This window comes from Eurosta solidaginis, chromosome 2 (assembly GCF_040869045.1).
Source record: "Eurosta solidaginis isolate ZX-2024a chromosome 2, ASM4086904v1, whole genome shotgun sequence".
Classification (NCBI taxonomy): Eukaryota; Metazoa; Arthropoda; class Insecta; order Diptera; family Tephritidae; genus Eurosta; species Eurosta solidaginis.
Genome location: NC_090320.1, coordinates 140,874,363 through 140,893,529, shown reverse-complemented (window position 1 = coordinate 140,893,529; position 19,167 = coordinate 140,874,363). Strand labels below are relative to the sequence as shown.

The 19,167-nt window shown below is 34.5% G+C and overlaps 1 protein-coding gene across 1 annotated transcript in view; it reads right to left on the bottom strand.

The window, feature by feature from the left end:
- The window catches only part of Apoltp (Apolipoprotein lipid transfer particle), a 2,338,027-nt gene that overhangs the window by 314,648 nt on the left and 2,004,212 nt on the right, over window positions 1-19,167 (bottom strand). The window lies entirely within an intron of this gene.

Here is a 19,167-nt window from a genome sequence, read left to right as displayed (position 1 = left end):
ACATTTTTTATTTTAATTTATATATATTTATTTAAGTGGGGGAAGTGGGACCTCCACCCGACTCTGGATTGACTGTAAATATTGAGATATCTTCACATATCTGGACCCAGAATAGATTGGTATTGAAAATGAGCGAAATCGGATGTTAACCACGCCCAATTTTTATATATATAACATTTGGGGAAAACACAAAAAACCTGATTATTTTGTAAATAATACGCCTAGAATGTTGCAATTTGACGTTTGGACTGATATTGAGACTCTTGATAAAAATTTGAAAATTTTTTTTAAATGGGCGTGGCACCCCCACTTGTGATAAAATCAATTTTACAAATATTATTAATCATAAATCAAAAATTCGGCAGAGAGGTTGACTTTACTATAAGGAATGGTTTGAAAAAAAAATTAACGAAATCGGTTAAGGACCACGCCCACTTTTAAATTCAAGATTTTTAAAAGGGTCTTGTGCGAATAAAATAAGCTATATCTTTACAAAAAACAGCTTTATATCAACGGTACTTCATTTTCCAAGTGTATTTATAACAATAAATAGGAAAAACTTAAAAAAATGGGCGTGGCACCGCCCCTTTTTTGACTAAGCCATTTTCTATGTTTCGGGAGCCATAACTCGAAGAAAAATTAACGGATCGTAATAAAATTTGGTACACAAATTTTGCCTATAGCAGAAAATATTTCTAGAAAAAATTGGTGAGATCGGTTAAAGACCACGCCCACTTTTATATACAAGATTTTTAAAAGGGTCGTAGACGAAAATAATAAGCTATATCTTAGCGAAAAAAAGCTTTGTATCAATAGAATTTTACTTTCTAAGTTGAATTATAACATTAAATTAGAAAACACTAAAATTTTCGAAAATGGGTGTGGGACCGCCCCTTTTATGGCTAAGCAATTTTCTATGTTTCGGGAGCCATAACTCGAAGAAAAATTAACGTTATCGTAATGAAATTTTGTACACATATTTCGGTTAAAGACCACGGGAACTTAGATATAAAACAAGTTTAAAAGGGTCGTAGACTAGAATAATAAGCTATAACTTAACAAAAAATAGTTTTGAATCAATGATATTTCTCCTATCAAGTTTAATTGTAAGATGAAATGGGAAGACAGTTTTTTTTAACGGGCGGTGCCATGTGTTATGTAGAAAAGTAATTTATCTCAAATGAAATGTACAATTGAAGCTCACGCTGAATATATAATGTTCGGTTACACCCAAACTTAGACACCTTTACTTGTTGTTCATCAGTTCCTTTTTTTAAAGCAAATTTGTTCACTGCTGCTCACACCCACGAAAAAAAGTCAACAAGTATAGATGGCGGTGTGTAATACACATACTGTGTAGGTATATTTAAATGTGTTATGAATAAACCAGTTAATATATATATGTATAATTAACTTCAAAAAAGGTTACAAATTTCGGGGGATCCAGGAAGTTGAAAGAGTGTAGACACAAATTGTAAATATGAACTTTTCAAGTTTAAAAAATATAATAATTAGTTTCTTACAAAAGATGTTTTTCATAAATAGTCCCGTCAAATTAGATAAAAAAAGAGTGAACCTACATAAATTAGCTAACAGCTGAAAATCAGTCAAATCAAAATTAAATATGTAAGTGGCATCATCGACATTCGTGCTCACTGTGAATTTCTACGTATGTACGAAACGACCCAACTCTACAATATACTGTAGTTAGCTGAAATTAGCCAGTATACTCTCCCTAATCGCCACTTCGCCTTAGGTACATCCACCATCACCTTCCCGATGTTTGGACATCCCGTCCTGGAGTCTAGCATTCACCGCCGTGATAACTATTTAGTGAGAACCAGCATCATTTAATACTCTCTCTTTGGGCGAGATCACCACTACCGCAGTCATGACCCTTTGGCGAGAGCCACCGTCATTCACCGCCGTCTTCACCATTTGCTAAGAGCCACCGTAACCTAGTACTCTATCTCTCTCTGCGGAGAACCGCCGTCTTTGGATCGTAATATTCTCAACGAAACTACCTAGAAAACATCACTCTCCTCCCTCTACTGAATTCAAGGCTGTGGATATTCTAGCCTGAGAGCCGCGTGTGTGTGTTCGGCCGCCGTGGTGTGATGGCAGCGTGCTCTGCCTACCACACCGAAAATCCTGAGTTCACGCCCCGGGCAAAAGCAACATCAACATTTTAGAAACAAGATTTTTCAATTAGAAGAAAATGTTTCTAAGCGGGGTCGCCCCTCGGCGGTGTTTTGCAAGCACTCCGAGTGTATGCCTGCAATGAAAAGCTCTCAGTGAAAACTCATCTGCCTTGCATATGCCGTTCGGAGTCGGCATAAAATAAGTAGGTCCCGTCCCGCCAATTTGTAGGAAAAATTAAAAGGAGCACGACGCAAATTGGAAGAGAAGCTCGGCCTAAAATCTCTTCGGAGGTTATCGGGCCTTACATTTTTTATTTTAATTTATATATATTTATTTAAGTGGGGGAAGTGGGACCTCCACCCGACTCTGAATTGACTGAGCATACTTCAGCCTTTGACCAAACCGACTTCATAGTATCTTAGGTTTTAGGTACTCCTCTCAGATCGCTATTTAAAATGAACGAAATCGGACTATCACCACGCCCACTTTTTTGATATCCAAAATTTCGAAAAAGTGCGATAATTTATTACCAAAGACAACTAAACCGATGAAACTTGGTAGGTGGGTTCACCTTATGACGCAGAAAAGAAAACTAGTAAAATTTATGACAATGGGCGTGGCACCGCCCACTTTTAAAAGAAGGTAATTTAAAATTTTTGCAAGCTGTAAATTGGCAGTCGTTGAAGATATCATGATTTTTGAATTTGGCAGGAACATTACTCCTTTTACTATCTGTGCGCTAAATAAAAATTAGCAAAGTCAGATGACGAACACGGTTTAAAAAAATGTAAACATTAAATTTTAACAAAAAATTGAATATGTTTACAGTATATAAGTAAATTATGTCAACGTTCAACTCCAGTAATGATATGGTGAAATAAAATACAAAAATAAAAGAAAATTTCAAAATGTATGTGTCTCCGCCCTTTTTCATTTAATTTGTCTAGAATACTTTTAATGCCATAAGTCGAACAAAAATTTACCAATCGTAAGTAAATATAATAATAATAAATATAATCTATAACGATAACTGTTTTCTGTGAAAATGGGCGAAATCGGTTGAAGCCACGCGCAGTTTTTATACACAGTCGACCGTCTGTCCTTCCGCTCGACCGTAAACACGATTACTTGAGCAAAGATCTTACTTCACGTGCTTATCTGAACTTACTGTATCTTGGTATTAAAAATGGGCGAACTTCGACTATGACCACGCCAACTTTTTCGATATCGAAAATTTCGAAAAATTAAAAAAATGCCATGTTTCTAACGTACATATACAACTAAGTGCCACTCCCTTTTAGAACCCTCATTAATACTTATAATTTGATACCCATATCGTACAAACACATTCAAGAGTCACCCCTGATCCACTTTTATGGCGATATCTCGAAAAGGCGCCCACATATAAAACTAAGGCCCACTCCCTTTTATAATATTCATTACCACCTTTCATTTGATACCATATCGTATAAACACATTCTAGAGTCTCCCCTGGTCCACCTTTATGGCGATTTCTCGAAATGGCGTCCACCTATAGAACTATGGCCCACTCCCTTTTCAAATACTCTTTAATACCTTCCATTTGATACCCATGTCATACAAACACATTCCAGGGTCGCCCTAGGTTTATTTTCCAACATTGTGGTTTTCCCTTATTTTGTCTCCAAAGTTCTCAGCTGAGTATGTAATGTTCGGTTGCACCCGAACTTAGCCCTCCTTACTCGTTACATATTAGCTTTAAGCTTATCTTCCTTTGTAATTACATTTATTTCTTTCTCTTTTTTTATTCGCCAGCAAACGAGTTAGACATTAATCGCTCTTAAATGTAAAGTATTAAAGTACTTTTTGGAGCTTTCTGGCCGGCTTTCCTTTAAAATATAACAAATGTTTACTTCCTCAGGGATTTCTATTTATTACACAAAAACGAGAAACATATAAATTCTTGGAAATTACTTTATCATAAGACGATACAAATAGTTTTTAACTTATTGGACTTACATATTTTTGCTACTTAATGCACAAATTTTGTATTAAACTTAAATATAATATCAGTACATAAGTACATAACAACCACACAATATAAAAGCACTGTGACATCATTCCCTCTCAAAAGCTAAACATTTAATGTGATGGAGCTTGCATACGCGGAAGTTATGCTATCTACACGTCCCGATAATTTACAACTTCCGATATATTTTGTTGTATGCACAGCCCTTCTAACGTCAACCGTCTTCTTATTCTGTGTTCCACGTCGAAAATCTTTACATTATCGAAATCAGCTTGCAATCCGTCAGGTGCCGCGCTAAAGCTGTGGAGTTTTTGTTGTTTTTTGCGTCTAACCTGTGTTCATTTATTCTCGTGTTGACCAATTTTTTGTTTGTCCTATGTATTCCTTCCCGCAAAATTCCTCCTCCACATGGTATTTCGTAGATTACGTTGTGTAGTTGCTCCTTTTTGATTTTGTCTTTGGTTTTCGTGTATATGTTTTGGATTGTGTGATTTGGTGTGTGTGCATAGCTTATGTTGTTGGCTTTAATCATTTTACGTAATGTGTTGCTGTCAGTTAGTTTTGGTATGTATGTGACGCCTGTGATTATTTTTCTATTGATTTCTTCATTTAGTGTTGTATTGTTACTCGTTTTTTGTTTAGTTTTGTTTCTCGCCGTGCGTATTAGACGTGTATTATTTTATTTGGGTATCCATTTTTTTCAAGTATGATCTGAATCGTTTTCCTGTTCTGCTCCAGGAACTCCTGGTCACTCAAGGGGTAAACTTTGTTAATAAAGTTGATTATTGTATTTCTTTTTTGATTCCATGGGTGGTTTGATTGGTAACTGAACATTCTAGTTGAAGCCACGGCTTTTTTGTTACTTTGTTTCCGATGTTTTCACCACAGCTTTAGCGTAGCACCTGACGGATTGCAAGCAGACATCTGATTTCGATAATGTACAGATTTTGGACGTGGAGAACACATTAAGAGAAGGTTGACGTTAGAAGGGCTGCGCATACAACAAAATATATCGAAAGTTGTAAATTATCGGGACGATGTAGATAGCCTAAATTGCGCGTATGCAAGCGCCATCATATTAAATGTATAGATTTTGAGAGGGAATGATGTCACAGTGCTTTTATATTGTGTGTTTGTTATGTACTTAAGTACTGATATTATATTTAAATTTAATACAAAATTTTTGCATTAAGTAGCAAAAAGATGTAAGTCCAATATGTTCAAAGCTGTTTGAATCGTCTTATGATTAAGTTAATTTCCAAGAATTTATATGTTTTTCTTTTTTGTGTAACAAATAGAAATTCTTGAAGAAGACGCAAAACAGCGTCGAAATGCGTAGGATGAAGAAGTAAACATTTGTTTTATTTTAAAGGAAAGTCGGTCAGAAAGCTCCAAAAAGTATTATTATACAATTATAAAACTTGGCCCAATATACATAACTATTAAATTGATCAGAGAGCTTGAACCGAAACAGCAAACTCGAAAAATATTAAACAAGTTAAAAAATACAAAGAAATCAAGATGAAACACTTTTACCAAAGCATTAGATACAAATACGACGTCGACACCTGTTTTAATATCAAACAATAGGGAAAACACCACAAAAATCTTGCTAAGCAACAACAAAGGCCAAAATATCTTCTGAAATGTAAGGACTTTGCAATTGTACCACCAAATTTAAAGGGCAAGACCACAAAAATACTACACGGGTTTACACTGAAAAAAAAAAAAAAAACAAAATTAGATAAATGCGAAAAATTGAAAACCACTTTTTGAACAAAATTCTATGACTGGAATTCAAAGAGACAAACATGAAAATTTATATAGAAAATAGAGAAATTAAGAAGGTTCAAAAACATTTGCACGATAGTTTAGAGGTAAAGGAATACAATCTGTAGTAGAGACACAAAAACAATTCATGCTATGCATAAAAAGAGCTATAGAAAAGAAAAATAAAAAAATAAATGTAAGGCGCGATAACCTCCGAAGAGATCTAAGGCCGAGCTTTTCTTCCAAATTGCGTCGTGCTCCTCTTGATTTTCCCTACAAATTGGCCGGACGGGACCTATATGTTTTATGCCGACTCCGAACGGCATCTGCAAGGCAGATGAGTTTTCACTGAGAGCTTTTCATGGCATAAATACACCCGGAGCGCTTGCCAAACACTGCAGAGGGGCGACCCCGCTTAGAAAAATTGTCTTCTAATTGAAAAATCTTATTTCTAAAATTTTGATGTTGCTTTGCCTGGGGTGTGAACCCAGGGCGTACAGTGTGGTAGGCGGAGCACGCTACCATCACACTACGGTGGCCGCCACGCTATAGAAAAGAATCATGATAAAAAACAGCAAAATTCGATCAAGGAAAACTTTGAGAAATTCGACCTAAAGCACAATTCCGACTGGTTTAGGAATAACACCAGAATAGAATAGACATCCCTCCTGAATGTCAATGGTTACTATCCATGGGTAATAAGGTCGCCCTTCCCATATCTTAAGAAACGTTCTCACCCCTGCACATTATAGCGGACGTCGAATAAAGTATACAAACCATAGCCAATGAGAGAGAAAATGATATGGTGAAATGTAGATTCGCAATAAGGGAAACACGTTTAAAAATATATTAAGATATAGCCAAAAAGATAAATTTATTTTACAAGTGTACGAAGAAACACAACGGGTCATATACCAATACAAAGATGATATTGTGATTACGAATGCAAACAAAGGGAACAGAACGGTAATGATGTATAAAGCAGAGTACAAGAAGAAAATGGAAGACCTCTTGAACGACAAAGGCACATACAAAACCATAAGAAATGATCCCACCCAATATTTGTTGAGCAAAAACAATAGAATTGTCAATGACATGTACAAGACCCACAATATTGATGCAAAACTGAAGCAGTATTTAACATGCTCGGCTGCCACAGCCCCACGACTTTATGGCTTACCGAAAGTGCACAAGGAGAACCCACCACTTCGCCCAATTTCATACTCGATTAATGTTCCCTGCTCGAAACTATCCAAATCCATGGGAAAAATGTAAAAAAACATTATTTCCGAAAAATACAATATTAAAAATTCAGTTCAATTAAAAGAAAAAATAAAAGCTGTAACCCATGACGAGGATGAAATACTTATATCCCTAGACGCCGTACCACTATTTACGAATATCCCCATCCATCTAGGGATCAGGACAATTATGAAACAATGGTCGAATCTAAAAAATAATACTAAAATTACTAAAACCCAATTCATCAATACAAAACAGTTCTGCATGAGAGAAAACAATTACTTTGTATACGACAATAACCATTACCAGCAAATTTATGGGATGCCGATGGGCAATCCTCTATCACCAACAATAACTGATATAGTCCTCGACAAAATTATTGAAAAGACATAAATATAAAATACATAAGAAATATTTAGAGGATATTTTCGCTATTGTTAGGGCAAAAGACGTAGCGAAATTCTAAACACTTTCAACGAGCAACAAAACAAATTAAAATTTACACTAGAAAAAGAAAAACATCACAAATTAGCATTTCTGGACTTGGAAATCCACAACATCGGAAACAAAGTAAAAACGAATTGGTACAAAAAATCCGCGGCATCAACTAGAATGATCAATTACCATTAAAACCACCCATGGAATCAAAAAAGAAATACAATAATCAACTTAATTAACAAAGTTTACTCCTCGAGTGACCAGGAGTTCATGGAGCAAAACAAGAAAACGATTCAGATCATACTTGAAAAAAATGGATACCCAAATAAAATAATACACGGTCTAATATGCACGGCGAGATACAAAACTAAACAAAAAACGAGTAACAATACAACACTAAATGAAGAAATCAATAGAAAAATAATCACAGGCGTCACATACATACCAAAACTAACTGACAGCAACACATTACGTAAAATGATTAAAGCCAACAACATAAGCTATGCACACACACCAAATCACACAATCCAAAACATATACACGAAAACAAAGACAAAATCAAAAAGAGCAACTACACAACGTAATCTACGAAATACCATGTGGAGGAGGTAAAGAGGGGGAATTTTGCGGGAAGGTATACATAGGACAAACAAAAAGATCGGTCAACACGAGAATAAATGCACAGGTTAGACGCAAAAAACAACAAAAACACCACAGCTTTAGCGCAGCACCTGACGGATTGCAAGCACACAGCTGATTTCGACAATGTAAAGATTTTGGGCGTGGAGAGCAGAATAAGAAGAAGGTTGACGTTAGAAAGGCTGCGCATACAACAAAACATATAGAAAGTTGTAAATTATCGGGACGATGTAGATAGCATAAATTGCGCGTATGCAAGCGCCATCACATTAAATGTTTAGCTCTTTAGAGGGAATGATGTCACAGTGCTTTTATATTGTGTGGTTGTTATGTATTTACGAGCTGATATTATATTTAAATTTAATACGAAATTTGTGCATTAAGTAGCAAAAAGATGTAAGTCCAATATGTTAAAAACTGTTTGTATCGTCTTAAGATTAAGTTAATTTCCACCAATTTATATGTTTTTCGTTTTTGTGTAATAAATAGAAATCCCTGAGGAAGACGCAAAAAAGCGTCGAAACGCGTAGGACGAAGAAGTAAACATTTGTTTTATTTTAAAGGAAAGCGGGCCAGAAAGCTCCAAAAAGTACTATTATACAATTATAAAACTTGGCCCAATATACATAACTATTAAACTGATCGTAGAGTTTAAACCGAAACAGCAAACTCGAAAAACATTAAATTAAAAAATACAAAGAAATCAAGATGAAACACTTTTACCAACACATTAGATACAAATACGACGTCGGCACCTGTTTTAATATCAAACAATACGGAAAACACCACAAAAATCTTGCTAAGCAACAACAAAGGCTAAAATATCTTCTGAAATGTAAGGGCTTTGGAATTGTACCACCACAATTAAAGGGCAAGACCACAAAAATAATACACGGGTTTACACTGGAAAAAACAAAAAATGAAATGCCAAAAATCATCTACACGGACTTTTCGAAAGCTTTTGATAAAGTTAGCCACTCGCTTTTATTATCCAAACTAGCCAGTTTGGGATTTCACTAAATTTTTTTATCGTAGATAAGGTCGTATCTTTCATCTAGGAGCTGTGTAGTAAAAGTTGACAATACTTCTTTACGTTCTTTTATTGCCTCCTCTGGTGTTACCAACGGTAGTATTTTGGGTCTGGTGCTCTTTATTATCTTTATAAATGACATATCAAGCTGCTTTCGACACTTACAATTTCTGTTATATGCTGATGACCTGAAAATATTTTCGGCTGTCACCAGTCACCTAGACTCTGTTAAGTTACAAGAGGATCTTAATAACGTTGTTAATTGGTGTAATAGTAACCGATTAAATTTGAACATGAAAAAGTGTTTTCATATTTCATTCTCAAAGTCTCGTTCTCCCAGTCCCACCTCATATTGTATCGGGGACTCTCAACTTTGTGTTGTCTTTGACTCCAACTTCTTATTTCTTGGTCATATAAATTACATAATTGCTAAATCCTACTCAATGCTTGCATTTATTCGCCGGTTTGGCTCAGATTTTAAGGACCCTTATACACTGAAATTATTGTATACGAGTTTGGTACGTTCAAAGTTAGAATATGCTGTCTTTATCTGGAGACCTTATTATGAATGTCATATCAATAGGATTGAACGAATTCAAAAATCTTTTATTCGATTCGCTCTTCGTTCGATTGGGTTCATGGATCCGTTACCTTCGTACACTGCTAGATGCCAGCTAATTAACTTAAAATTGCTATACTCCAGAAGAAGTATTCTGTCACTTTCTTTTGTTTATGATATAGTTCGTGGAACTATTGATTCCTCTGCCTTGGTAGAATAAATTTCATTTCATATCCCAGCCCGAAGCTTGAGGAGTAATGACATCTTTTTTATTGATCGAGTTAGAACAATGTATGCTTTTAATTCTCCTATTCTAAGAGCATTAAGAGGATTTAATTTGTACTCAAGTGTACATGATGTTGATTTCTCTCTACCAAAAACTAAATTTAAATTGTTATGAAATAGGATCGTTAATTAATTTGTAATTTAATGTTTTTATTCTACTTAGTCTGTATGAAAATGTATATTTTCTAGATGTCTTAAATAAATAAATAAAAAAAACTATAAAAAAAAAAATATATGTCTGGAAATCAAAGGACAAACATGAAAATTTATATAGAAAATCGAGCAATTAAGAAGGTTTAACAAACAGTTGCACGATACTTTAGAGGTAAAGGAATACAATTCTGTAGTAGAAACACAAAAACAATCCATGTTACGCATAAAAAGCGCTATAGAAAAGAATGATGATAAAAAAATGCAAAATTTGATCAAGGAAAACTTTTAGAAATTCGACCTAAATCACAATACCGACTGGTTTACGAATAACACTAGAATAGACATCCCTCCTTAATGTCAATGGTTACTATCCATGGGTAATAGATTCGCCCTTCCCATATCTAGAAAAACGTTCTCACCCCTGCACATTATAGCGGACGTCGAACAAAGTATACAAACCATATCCGATGAGAGAGAAAAAGATATGGTCAGATGTAAATTCGCAACGAGGGTAAACACGTTTAAAAATAAACTAAGAAATAGCCAAAAAGATAAATTTATTTTAAAAGTGTACGAAAAAAACAAAACGGGTCATATACCAACACAAAGATGATATTGTGGTTACGAATGCAGACAAAGGGAACATAACAGTAATGATGTATTGTAATGATTGGTTTAGAAAAAGAAATTGTTGTTGATACGCTGATCGTTAGCGTTACAAAGCAATTCTCTTTTATTTAAAATTGTATTTCCTTTTATACAAATTTGTCTAGTCTACACATACATAATTACACTAACACTAATAAATTGCATTCTTTATATTTACATACTGAGTCAGGATATTAGTTCGATCTATTTTTACCAATTGTAACTGTGAATATTTTGGCAGGCGTATTGACGAGTTGTCATTGACACTTAGTCACGCTATTAGCGGGCTCGTCAATATGCCAGTGTATTGTAACCAGATACGGGTCTTGCCGTTGGCATTAGTGAGTGATGTTGAACTCCTGCTGTGTGGGGTAAATGAAATGTATTTGTGTCAACATTGTAATGTGCGTACTATATGGGTGGTCTGCATAGACAGTATTATGGTATTAGAATATGATGAATAATAGTGCAAACATATTGACATGAATTGGTATCATGCATAATACCTCACCATCCACCTTAAGAAGAAAAAGGAGTATACAACTTATTCAGAGTCTTATGGCCCACTTGTGTTTTGCTTGAATTAGAAAAGGATTTTAATTGTTTTTGGGTTATACTATAAATTATTGCATAGCAGTTACTTGATATGGGAAACAAAGAGTATATTTACATTATTTTCTGTTTGCATTTGTTTCTAATATGCTGACTTTCGTATTTACATAATTTTTTTTTGTATTTATTTTTTGTATGGTTGTATGTTTATGATTATAAGAAACTATTTGCATCAAGTGTTATTGACATTTGTTTTTACATATCAGAATTTTAAGTGTGTTTTGCACAGCCGACCTTTAAGAGCATCGACTCACTTAAAATCGGCTTGTGTTTACAAATTAACGTTTGTGAGTTGATGGTAACTGGACACCAATATGAACTGTTTGTTTTTTGTTTTCTCATTTTTATTTTTGTATTTGTTGTGTGCTGACTTTTCAATGACGAGTAAAGTGGAATGCTATTGTTGAAACTGTTTCTTTTTTTTTTTTTTTTTTGATTATTTGAGTTACTACCAGGTGTTTAATGTTGTTTTTAGCCTATTCTTATGGACTATTATTTCCTTATTTTGTTTATTGGTTAAAGTAGAAATATTTCCTATTACTATTTTCTTGTCTATTGGGGTTTGAAGTAAAAATATTTTCTACTACTATTTTCTATTCTATAATGGGCTTAGAATAAAAGATTTTTCTCTATTAGTATATCCTATTCTACCGGTGGCTAAAGTAAAACTATTTTTCCTATTCTGTAAAATTATGACCTCTTGAATTGTGAGGTTTTCTTAAATTAACCCGGGCTAGTAAGTTTATAATTATTTCCTTAATGTGATATTTCTACTAACTAGAGATGAATGATTCTTATATTAACTATCTTTACTAAACAACGCTTTTCATTGTTTATTGAGTTCTATTAAACTAAGAACATAAAAAGTGAGGAATTTTTAATTAATTATACGCAGAGTTTAGGGGTGTAATTGATGGAAGGGCAAAGTAATTATGTACTAGTAGTAGTCCAATTAATGGCAAAAGAATGGTACAGTGGGTGCAAAAATTTTTCATATCTTTATATATCTTTTTGGATTTTTCGTATTTTCCAGCAATATATTTTTAATCTTTTACATCATGCAATTTCTGCGGCGGCCACCAAGACAGAATCGTTATGATATTAATGAAGAATTAATTTTAATTTTTTCCGGGATTGTCACATGCCCAACCACTTGGGTTAGTGGAATTATTTTATCTTTGAGAACTTGGGTACCTACTATTATCATTTTAAATTTGCCTACTGCATGTAAATATTCAATTCTTAATCACCAATTTGTCCCACAGGACAACTGTGTTTTTATTCTTTACAAGTCCTAGATTGCAGGCACTGCCTGATAAGTAATTGTCCTAAGATAATTTTATCATTAACAATCAGGTTGCTTGTTTTTCTTACGCTACCATTTTTCTATGAAAATGAGCGCGACATGTCTCATTGTTGCAAATTTATATAGCGCTTTGTATATTTTTATATGTTCTCCTTGTGAGTTTTTCTTCATTTCTTGTTGTTCTTATTGGCTGGTTTTTTAGTATTTTAGTGTTTTTTTTTTGCTTAGTTCTTGCCTATTTCCACTGTCCTAGAATTTCCTACTTCTTCATGACCATCTTTGTCAGGAGCATTCAGAGGAATTATGCAAATTTTGATTTGCTATTAAATTTTGGCGGGGCTAATCAAGCTGACTTTACTGTCAATTGAGACATTTTGAAGGTTGCTTTTGGGGTTTAATATGTGATGAGGTTTATTTTTAATTGTCTACTGCTCTTCCTAAAATTGGATAAAAGAATTTAGATACGGTCTTTTACGGGTTTTAACTGCCTATATTTGTGCTTTATATAATTTTTGAGCATCATAGCTATTGTGATGATCAATAGCATGAATGTGCAAATTGCGACTGCTAACCAAACATCTGGAATATTTGGCAAATTTTTCGTATCAACCTCGGCAGGTGGTTCGTATTTAGTTATTCTGTTTTTTTTTTCTGAATTTCCTGAATATTCCTTTCCTAATTCATATCCGGCTAATGCTATCATTATACCGTGTGCTATCTTTGTCCACCAAGCCATGTTGAAATTTTCCTATAATTATTTTTCTGCTTCTGTGGGAAATGAACTAAATTAAATTTTTAATAAAATTTTTGATTTTATTCTTTATCCTATGCATTCCATTTTACTGGTTTATTTAGTTAACGTTATGTAAGTCTAAGAAAAATTGTGTCCTTAACGGAAAATTTTGTTTTTAAAAATACATTTTTGGGCATTTTAATAAAATTTATTTATTTTTTTTTTTGATTTACAAAACATTTTAATTTTTATGCTATTTTCATCGATAGCGTTAATATCCTCTTTTTTTTTAAACAATTCTTTTAGACTTTAACATTTAAAATAAGACATTTGAATTTTCTTTATATTTCCTTACTTTTTGTTCAATATTTTTTCTTTAAATTTTTTACATTTAGTCTTTTCATTTTGCTTAAATTATTTTCTGAATTCTCCTAGTCCTAATTTTTAAAAAAATTCTAAGCAAAAACAAAGTTTTTGCTCATAGTTTAGCGTCCCTGGGGCCGCTCAATTAATCCTAAAAATATACGTACTTATTCTAAAACATTTTTATTTAATTGTTGCTTCTCCAGCTTGTTATTCACGTTCAATGCTGGGATCCTGTGTTATATATTTCACTTCACCTGTTATTCACGCCTAATGTTGGGATCCTGGTCTGTACATTCCACTTCACCTGCTATTCACGCCTAATGCTTTTATCCTGGGGTGTATATTACACTTCCCCTGCTATTCACGCCTAATTATTTTATCCTGAGGTGTATATTCCACTTCACCTGCGCGCTCCTTCCTCTGTTAATTTAAGCGGTATAATTTTTTGTGTTTCCTTTTGCTGGCCTTGTCTGCAAGTATAACCCTTCGCTCGATTTTTGAGCGTGGAAATCTTCTTCTTAATAAGGAAATTTGTTTATATGAGTTATTTAACCGGGGATTGCGCGTATTGCTTTTAAATGTATTAAAACATTTATTTCAAGCAATTTTTAATTTTATAATTTGTTTAATCCCACTCCCGGGAGAAAAGGCTTTGAAGAGATTTACAAGGTATAATCGAAACCCTGTCCGTCCTGATGTCACGTTGTTTAAATTTTTCCCAAATTATTAAATAAATTATATAACTAAAAATTGCTTGAAAGAAATGTTTTAATACATTTAAAAACAATGCGGGCAATCCCCGGTTAACTAACTTATATAAGCAGACATTTGGTTAATTCGGTGTAGTTCTATAAATAGAACAAACACAGCGACAATACCAAGTTTCTCTGAAAACCACCTTACAAACATGCATAACTTCAACACGTAACGACATACGAAGTATGTAATGTGTAGAAGATAATATATGTGCAAGAAGGCAATTGGGAAAAACTTTACAACATCTAAGGCATGACGTAGCCGAATGCGTTTGTAACCATTTCAACTATCGTAGGAGTGCCGGTTGGTCTCCCACTCCCGGGAGAAAAGGCTTTGAAGAGATTTACAAGGTATAATCGAAACAGCTGTCGCCCTGTCCGTCCTGATGTCACGTTGTTTAAATTTTTCCCAAATTACTAAATAAATTAGGAAATTTGTTCCTTTTGCCTTACTGGCAGAATTTAATGAATTTATTTTTTGTTTAAATTTTGCAGGGTCTCCTCCAACTAGATTTTTAGCAGTTTTGCCAATTTTAAATCTAGTCTGGCAGGATCGCCATGTAATGATTGAAATGCGAATCCTGCTTGGTTTATTATCCAGGATCTTCCTCCGACAAGGTCTTTATCAAATTTTGCTATTTCTTGACCAAGCTGGCAGGATCGCCATGTAATGATTGGTTTAGGAAAAGAAGGTGTTGATACGCTGATGGTTAGCGTTACAAAGCAATTCTCTTTTATCTAAAATTGTCTTCCCTTTTATACAAATTTGTCTAGTCTACACATACATAATTACACTAACACTAATAAATTGCATTCTTAATATTTACATACTAAGTCAGCATATTAGTTCGATCTATTTTTACCAATAGTAACTGTGAATATTTTGGCAGGCGTATTGACGAGTTGTCATTGACACTTAGTCACGCTATTAGCAGGCTCGTCAATATGCCAGTGTATTGTAACTAGATACGGGTCCTGCCGTTGGCATTAGTGAGTGATTTTGAACTCCCGCTGTGTGGGGTAAATGAAATGTATTTGGGTCAATATAGTAATGTGCATACTATATTGGTGGTCTGCATATACAGTATTAGGGTATTAGAATATGATGAATAATAGTGCAAACATATTGACATAAATTGGTATCATGCATAATACCACAGTATACAAGAAGAAAATAGAAGACCCTTTGAACGACAAAGGCACATACAAAACCATAAGAAATGATCCCACCCAATATTTGTTGAGAAAAAAGAATAGAATTGTCAATGACATGTACAAGACCCATGATTCAATCACAAGAGATTTGCTCGACAGCCAAAATTTTTGACAATGCGGCCATCTTGCTCCCAAGTTGAACTGACATCCCCTGACTGTGTTGCTTCTTGGCAAGTTTGTTTAAAAAAAGGAGTTTAAGGCAAAATCTTAGAATAAAAATATATTTCAGCAACACTTATGTCTATTTGACGTTGTAATTTTTATTTATTTTTGAAAAAAAAAAACTTTTTTCATCACATGAAAATTGGTAAGTTTAGACAAAAATTTAATAATGAAGCAATATACAGGAACTATTCTTGATTTTGCAGGTGTTAAGCATTAGGAAATACCCGCTACTGCAGTTTAATTGTGTGAATTCGATTGCTTAGTTTGAGGTAAGACAATTAATTGTAAAACATAAATTTAAAATTTATTCGTGACCATTTTTCAGATTAATCAAAAATAAAGGACACCCAGTTTTAGCCTGTTTAAATTAGTTGAAAACACACACATATACATACACTCATGGACAAAATAAGAGTTGTACACACCTTTAAATAAATAAAAAAAACACATATTTGGTTCTTTATTATTACAAGATTTTGAATGATAATAAAAAAAATTCGTTGGTCAATACAATAGGTGTAGGAAACTTTTTTTTAGAATTCAAAGTACACTTTTCAATTTACTTCCTTACTGAGCTGTTTGTAGGTCACCTGTATCTCCTTCATGTATTGTATACCTTTCCCTATTCCATTGGGCACGGCTTTAATAAATTTTTTTGGCAGATTCCCAATGGAGTGCTATCCCATCCTAATCCTTCGTCTTCTGCCAAAATTAGTCATTGTTTTGAAATTAAAAGGATGATAATCTTCTCCTAAGGCCTTTTTACAAGCTCTCAATCGGGTTGAGGTCAGGGGATTGACTTGGTGCATACATGTGACAATTCCATTTCTGAACCACTGAGATACCAACCGAAAAGTATGTTTTTTACCGTTATCTTGGTGATAACTCAATGTGAGTGGCATGTTTTTCCACTCATATGTCAGTTTAACATTTCGCATAATATCCCTGTACTCCTCAGTAGACATTGCGGCCTTTATCCAAAATAAAGGACCCACACCTTACTAAGAGAAACATATCTCGACCATTATGTTTCCTCCTACATGCGTAATTGTCCTGTTGGTGTATCAAGAAGAAAAAAATTTGCCCTTCGGGCCATGTACTGTATTTTTGGAGTCGTTTCCACACAAATTAGTCTTCCACTGAATAAAATATTTCGCCATTTTTTTCTTCAATGGGACCGCACCAATGCTGATGTACAGTGGCAAAAGCTTGTCTCTTCTGTATGTGATGAAAAATGAAGACTTGGTCGAAAATAGATTTACTAATGCCAATCAGTTCACTGACTATGGGCTTCAGTCTTTCGCACATAAACCTAAATAAATGTAGAATGTCGTTTTAGGAAATAATTGAGTTTAAGTAACTACTTAAGCATTTGAAACAAATAAACCGCATTTAATACCTATATTTACTCTTTAATATCATTATCATCTTTCGGATATAAGTCTTAGCTTTCTGAACTTTGTTATTGCTTTAGTAAATTTGAAATGCCGAAAGCAAGCTTCACTTTGTGTAGAAGAACCTGGACCCAAGAGGGGTTTAAGATGTTACATGTCCCCAAGAATGAGTTAAAGAGAATGTACTGGTCCGAATCGTGCGGAGAGCTCCTAAGCGAGTCTTCGACAATTTGTATCCTACATTTTAGTTCGGTTGATTATTTATCAGAACCAAATGCCAAATGAATAAAATTAGCAAACTACGCCTTAGCTATGCGTGTGGAATTACTGGAAGACTCCTCAGAGTATCGACATAGGAACCCAAACAGAGTAAATATTCAGTAAATAAAAAAAAATGTCTACTAACTTATCCTTTAAGAGTCAGCATATATAGTGAATCTAAATCCCCTGATGATGAAATTATCAAAAGCTTAAAAGCGCGCGTTGAAGGGTTGGAGAAACTTGAGAAAGGAATTTCTTCAATTTTCACGAAAGGCCAAGTAAAGAAATTATCTAATTCGGCAAGAAGTACTGTTTGGGACTGGGAAGATATATCTGCCGCCATTGCGCTTCGTGCTGCAGGCCCCAGGGCATATAGTCATTTATATAAAAGTGGATTCCCATTGCCAAGTGAATCAACCATTCGAAAATGGTTGCTGAAAGTGCCCTTCCAAGAAGGAATTTTGGGTTTCTCCTTGCAAGTTCTGAAACACGCAAAAGAACTGCCTCTTGCAGACCGGTTATGTATTCTTAGTTTCGATGAGATGAAAGTTCAAACCGTTTATGAATACGATGCTGCGCAAGGCACACTACGGAAACCCTCCAACAACGTACAGCTAGGAATAGTGCGCGGATTAAAGTCATTCTGGAAGCAACCAGTTTTTTGTGCATATGACTGCAAAATAACTAAACAAATTTTGGAAAACTTATTAATAAAAATTCAAGCAGTGGGATATACAGTGGTCGGAATTGTTTCCGACATGGGCTCAAAGAATATTTCTCTTTGGAAAGAGCTAAACGTTACGATTGGCATATGATCTGTCTCTTTAAATATTTCTTGTTTTTGTAGTTCATATATTTAACATATTTTTTCAGAGCAACCATGGTTCCAAAATCCGGCCATTAGCGGAAAGGTTTTCGTGTTTGCCGATACTCCGCACTTACTAAAACTTATCCGTAACCATTATCTGACCACCGGCTACGACGTTTTTGGCAAATTTCTTACCCCTGTCACTATAGCACAGTTGCTCGCTCTTCCCTCAGGATCAGATGCATCGATTTCGTACAAAATAACTCAAGAACACCTCACAGCCCACCACACTGGCCGTCAAAAAGTCAAGTTGGCTGCTCAACTGTTTTCGCATAGTGCCGCAAGTGCCATTCGACGGTGCTATCAACTCGGGTATGATTTATACAATCCTGCGGAAACCGCCGAATTAATTTCGACGGTTAATGATTGGTTCGACGTGTTTAACACTAAGTTTAGCACGCTCCAATCACATCCAGCAAAGCAACCTTTCGGAATGAAAATATTTGAGCAGTTGCACATTTTGGCAAAAATGGACGAATATATAGTAAACATGAGAGCACATGGTCGACGGTCGGTGCTACCATTTCAAAAAGGGGTTCTTATGAGCAATAATGCACTAAGGGGGTTGTACGACTACG